At 38.8% G+C, this 6,691-nt stretch overlaps 1 protein-coding gene across 1 annotated transcript in view; it reads right to left on the bottom strand.

Moving 5' to 3' along the window:
- wwox (WW domain containing oxidoreductase) overlaps positions 1-6,691 on the bottom strand; it is a 135,439-nt gene that overhangs the window by 127,767 nt on the left and 981 nt on the right. The window lies entirely within an intron of this gene.

Below are 6,691 nucleotides of genomic sequence, written 5' to 3'. Positions count from 1 at the left end.
TGGTATGGTATGGTATGGTATGGTATGGTATGGTATGGTATGGTATGGTATGGTATGGTATGGTATGGTATGGTATGGTATGGTCTTTAATATACTAATTACATGATTGTGTTTACTTTGAGCCTTCTCTGTCTAGTTTGTTTTCTGTTCTAAGTTTTATTCATCCTAATCTCAGGTTTTCGAGCTGGTGAACTGGTAAACATTTAACACCAGAACATATACCAACAGAACAAAAACTGTACTGTCAAAAGCATATTGTGTACTTTTTTTTTTCATTTAAGAGTTTCAATGTTAACCAAAAATTAGTAAATAATTTAAAAGCAAAATAATTTTAAGATATAGCTTCAAAGTCCTGACTGTGAGACTGGGTGATGAGTGCAGCCGGTCCAGGAGCTGCTGTGTATTTTTTGCCCAATAGGCGAGGATCGGCACAACTCTTTGACTCCTTCTGACTTTTAAGACCCTCTCTAATTCCCCTCCACCGGCCCAAGAGGAGGGAGATGTCACCCCAAAAGTGGAATGTATGGTTAGTAATTACTGCCCAAGGTTGAGCTGTTCCAGGCCAGAGCACTGCAGTGGTCCTTATTACCCCTCCTTGTCCCTTTCTGCCTCTTTCCTACCCCCTTTTTCCTCTGCCTCTGACCCTCTGTGTCCACCTCTAACTCTCAACACAATCTCTCATCGAGGCCTCACACCACCGTGGATGCCGCCGCTCCTCCGGCAGCCAGTCGTACAGAGAGGGAAGATGATAAACGCACTGAATCATACATGTACAAGGATAAACAAAAAGCCCCGGAGGCCCATGCAGATCTGCTGAGCATTAGGCCTATTTTCCTCCCTGTCATCAAAAATCCCACCCCCCAATCATGTAACTTTCATCCCCTCATCATCCGCAGACTATAAACTCGATAGGTCTATAAACTACTTGACTACACACAATAACTTCATACCCCTTCGTTTTATTTTACCTACAGCCTTTAATCACATATATGTWTTCCATCCTCTTCTCTAACCACTTCACTTCTATTATATTAGAGCTGTAATCATTATTGAACCCCCTCTAGCCTCCGGCGTAATGCTCCCTCCACGTTACATCAGTTTGGGTCTGCATAGCAAATTTCATCCAAGGTTAATAAAGTTGAATAATTTGACTAACCAACCATAACTGGTTCTCATTACGTCGCCAATAAACACATTCATCAGCGAGGACATGCAATGTCCAACGAATAAATAAATAAAACCCTTCTTCGATTTCCTCGGCGGCTGAGCTCGGGAGGCGGGATGCAGGCCTGGGCCGCTCCACCGTGGGTCGGTCCCCACACACACACACACACACACACACAGACAAGAACCCACTTAGACTTTTAAATAAAAAAAACAAAAACACACCCTGGGTATCATCTAAACTCCACGCAGCCACTCAGAGGCACCTCACTCCATCCTCGCCAGGAACATCTTTTTATCCATCTAATTCYTCCCACCATGAATAATGCAGTTCCCTCCTTACTGAGGCTGGGGTTTAACACATCACTGCGCGGGTCTGTAAGGCAGGAGAGGGTGTGTGTGGTGGTGTGTGTGTGTGTGTGTTCGGGGGGGGGGGGGGGGGGCCCTTATTCATAAACAGCAGTGCAGTAAATACCAGAGCTTTGCAGCCAATTTAATGGCAGTTATGCTTAACAAATCTGCCTCAATCTAATGATCAGCCACAAAGTCGGCTGAGGCTTTAATCTGCACACAGAGGCTCCCGCAACTCTGCGACTCACTGAATACGCTTAGGGATCTCTCCATCCAGAGAGCGGAGAGCACGGGCCCGACACTTAATCCACACAACACAACACCGGGATCAACACAAATATGGAACAATGTTAAGTCTTTAATGAATAAAAAATAACTCCGAGAACCCCCTGAAACGCCACGGAGACGGCGCATTAAGATACAGAAACATCATGATGCGCTCTTTTCCAAATCCACACTATTCCTCGGTCTTCATCGAGTCCTCYCCGCCTCTTATTCCAACGCTGACCGCGCGCCTTAACAACGTCGTGTGGATTTCAATGCATAACGTTCAGGCTGAGGAGAGCTTTGCAGCAGATCAGCCATTATTCCGAGAAGAAAGCTCTTAAAAGTGCAGACAAAAAGTTGAAACCACACACAGATACAATAAAAACAAGAATTTAACTTCAAAAAAGTCATTTACTAACATTCTGAGACAGTGAACACCACTACACCTTAAAATAATTATTTCTTTAAGAWGTTTTCTTTCATTATACTACATCGGGAGTATAAAATATAGCACAGCCTGGATATTTGGGTGAGTCAGGGGGTCAATATGTTTTTTTTCTGACCACTGTGAAACCTGTGTTTAGTTGACAACACAAAACGACGGTGACTGATGCCACTGMGGCTCAGGACACATAAACGTGCGCACATTTCCCAAAAGAGCTGTCGCCAGGTAAATATAACTGTATCCTCATCGTTCAGCATGAGTATAGCTTTGTTTGGACAGAAAGAATAATTTAGGGGGGRAAAATTGCTAAATTTAGTGTGGCATAAATAAGGTTAAGCTAAAAATAGTTTGGACAAAAGAGGAAATATAATAGATTTTTTTTGTCTCGAAGAGAAGGCCTTATGTGAATAAATATAAATCATGACAATGATCCTTTAACTGTCCCGTGGACCTCTGGTCAGTAAATAACCTGAGAGATAGCTGATAGCAGGGAATTCGAGCCAAGGTAGGACTGTGTAATGGGGATGGATAGGAGGCTGAGGCTTGGGTCACAGTTGCTCAGGAATCAATGCAGAGGTACAGGTGTACCAACACAGGTCTATAAGAGGAAGAAAACCTTTAAAAAGAAAGGCAGAGGAAGGGGGGACTGAAGGTGTGGGGGTCACAYCACGTTCATTCATTTCCATTATCACAATTAAAAATCCCCACTCAGGTGGCTACTGKTTTTTAATTTGCAAAAGGAAGCAGATGAGAGGAAGACAAATGTGGCGAACCGAGCGCAGTGATCTCGCTGCCAAGGCGAGCCGCGTCTCGCCTCCCAGCCCCGGCGCAGTGGAGCTTCAAGGCTGCTCACCAAACCAGACGCTGTGATATTTCATGCATAAATAAATTCACGTGTGTGGTTTCCATGTTCATGTGCATTAAGGGCGAAATTAAAGAGCTCAAATGTAATTTTTTTTTCTAATTAAATAATATCCCACCATTACTAATAAAAATGTCACATTTCCTGGGAAGAAATAAGCGCTGAAGAAAATGGAAACAGCCTTGACACTTGGWTTAAAACACTATTGATGCTATTAAAATGCTAAGTGGGTCCAACCAATTGGCATAACCACATTTCACTTCAGGAATGTCAACGGAGAGCAGGAGATGTAGCAATTACTATTAGGGTACCGTTAATTACGGTCGCTGCATATTTAATACACAGCAGAGTAAAACAAAGGTTATGTTAATATGGGTTTATTAAGTATTCACACAATAAAAAAAATGTCTGTGTTGCTACTACGAAAGCTGGTCCTGAGAAAACATGTTGCTTTTTTCTTCAGAGATTTCTATTTATTACATACTTCACATCAAATGTTAAACGTGGATTATCTGTTTTATTCTCAAGTTTTTAATTAAGTCAGGAAAAAAGCGCATGTGAAGGAATTTAACATGTTAAGGCTTTGAAGCCTGAACAGCAACAACCAAGGAACTCCTGTGCCCTCTTGTGGCCGAACTGTGAATTACATCTTTTTAATTCAGTCACTGAATTATCAGCTGTCTGATTATTTTAGGTTTGCCAACATGTGCTTTCATCTTCTTTCTTTGAAATAATATGCTTAAAAGTTAGAAATGTATGTTTTATGAACTTAGAAATTTAAGTCTGGTATAAATTTACAAAATTGCTTAAGAAACATGAGGCTTTGCTGGCTTTTTGGGGATTTTCAGATATGCTGATGTTTAAAAAAAATGTAGAGAATAAACAAAAACAAATAATTCTAACAGGGAATCCTGTTCTCAACACATTCATGGAGACAATTACAACAAAAAAACACAAACAGGAACTATCGGTGTAAAACAAAGTGTGTGTTGACAGTGTGTGTAGATGCAATTAAAACGAGCGTCTGAAATGTGACGCAGCGAAACAAACGGCAAAATAATTATAAAACTTAGAGACCTGACAGATTCAACTGAGTGAATCGTGAAACAAAAACTTTTCACGTTTGTAGCGTCTTTCTGAAGCAAGACCCACTCGARGTGAACAGTCCTGAACGTTTGTGACAAATTTCAGCATTTACCTTTTTTTTCCCATAACTGTTGCAAGTTTTAAAACCAAGTGCTAAAAAAAAGTGTCGTTACTATAATACATTTTTACGACTCAGCACTTACAAGAAAACTGAGAAGAAGTCAAAGCCTACTGTATCAGGGCAGAAAGTCAAGTTTTGGGACCTCGGTGGGGGAAAAGTACATGATTGTAGCAAAGTTTTATGATTCTTACGTTTGTGCTGCACAAACACATTAAAGAAAAGATAATAAATACAGTTATAGTCAAAATGAACCACTTACTGATCATGTTAYGCAAGTCAGGTTTTGTTCTTTCAACTCCTCAACAATTCCCTATTTTAAATAACGTGTTTAAATATACACCATCATTTTTAATGGGTTTATCTAAATGCTATTGTTTTTTCCTCTTTGACTAAACAAAGCTGAATAATTTCTCTCTTTTAGCTTCACTGACTTATAAAGAAAACATTCAACGTTTATCTGAAGTTGAGTGGAGCTCAGCTTAAAATCTAAGCATAGAACAGGATTTTTCAATGTCAGCTCAGTAACACTATGCTAATGACCAAAACAGACTAAATGCAATGAGGCAAGTAAAAGTCAATCATAACACAAGCATCTGCGCAGCAGCAGTAAAATCTTCACTGTGTTCAACCACATCTGAATATTACTCAGAGGATATTTGTTTACCTGTGTAACAGGTTATAATCCGAGAATTCCCMAATATTCCTGTCAAATAATACGACAAACCCACGTGAATACAGAGCAGTAATTACTATACTGTCCTGTTTGATTATTGTGCCACAAATTATGTTCAGAAATACAGATTTAACAGCTTAATGTTTCAGTAAAAAAACATTTTTTCAAAAAGTATTTTAGCTACTAATGCTAYAGCACCCAGTTGTTTTTTTATCCGTCTCAATACTTTTTCACCACTTCACTTTTTAAAAAAGAAACATCATTTGCCCTGGTAATCCCTGCTCAGAAAGTCGTATCCCTCCTGTTCTAACGTGCTAAAATGTTCTAAATCAGATCAAAACTACAAATTTTACCTTCAAAAACCTAAAGTTTGAAATAAATTCTTCTAACTACTCTGATTTGTATTTCTTTAGTTGTTAAATTGATTTTAAAAGTAATGTTTGTGTCAGTTTGGCTCCATTTATAAAAGCGTTAAATATTATATATTGAAATAAATAAAATGATTCTCAGAGTCAGTGAATGTTTAATTTAAAAAATGCATTTAAATTTACAAATTCTGTTATATCAGGAGAAGCACATTTTTACAAAGTGTGTGTGGGGTTGTTAAGTTAAAAAAGGCAATGTTTCATTTTATACAGACAATCTTTTGTCAGTAACCGTTTAATATTTAAAACTAAACTCTAAAAATAAAACCAGAAGAATATTACCGGTAAGTCTAAAAAGGCAATAAAGTTCACGAGCATCTTTGTTCGATAAAAGTCCCGTGTCGGCTGTAAATCTATATATTACACTGTTCCCTTGCAGCCACACACACAACACACACACACACACGCAGCAATTACACTGCTGTGATTTTCCTCAGGACAAAGAATTTGAATATAAAGACAATTAGCGATTTTATGTTTATTTGATTTCCCCTCACGCTGTCATTATCTACCTCGAACAAAGCAGAGCGTCTGAACAAATGGCCAGCTCTCGTGCTAATTCCAACCAAAGCAAAAAAAAGGATATACATTTGTTTCCACACCATTATATAGTGAGCCGTGCATTTGCTGGGTACAAATGGACGCAATTCATTACAGTTAACAATGACATCCAATTCAGCCCCGCTAATGAACTTCAATACAGTCATGTTCGGTATTAAGGAGTGATTTGTTGAGTCTAAGCGTATCATTTTGGAGGCTAATGTTGATGAATGCCTGGGTGTTAACGGACGGGGGGACACACAGGGAGGAAAGACCATAGAAATGAATACGTAGAGGCCTCGTTGACTGTGTCGGTCCGCTGCTGTGACCAGCTGTGCATCCGCCATATTGGAGGTGGCACCGCTGCACTGTGAACTACTACAAATGAATGGATTTTGTTTCATAATGCACATTTTAACAGAGATTTACGTTAATACGGCACCATCATTTATTCAAACACACACACGTGCTCACGCACACACAATTTGAGAAAAACAGGTACCAAAAACAATGTATTAAAACTTCTTACTGGACTACAAAATACAACTTTATTGATCCCACRCACAATTAATTTATGTTTCATAAGCTGTAAAGGTAGTGTAAAAATTAATTTATGTTACACTTTATATTATCATATGAATGGATTTAGGAAACCTATACAGATTTTTTAAAAAAAGCTAAACACACAGAAACAACAGTCTAACAAAACGTTTGACTGAACTAATTTATTTATTATTTATTTTATCTTCTGAATAAG

Source organism: Austrofundulus limnaeus, unplaced genomic scaffold (genome assembly GCF_001266775.1).
Source record: "Austrofundulus limnaeus strain Quisiro unplaced genomic scaffold, Austrofundulus_limnaeus-1.0 Scaffold90, whole genome shotgun sequence".
Classification (NCBI taxonomy): domain Eukaryota; kingdom Metazoa; phylum Chordata; class Actinopteri; order Cyprinodontiformes; family Rivulidae; genus Austrofundulus; species Austrofundulus limnaeus.
The sequence above is the reverse complement of the archived record's forward strand: the minus strand, read 5'-3'. Positions and strand labels throughout refer to the sequence as shown.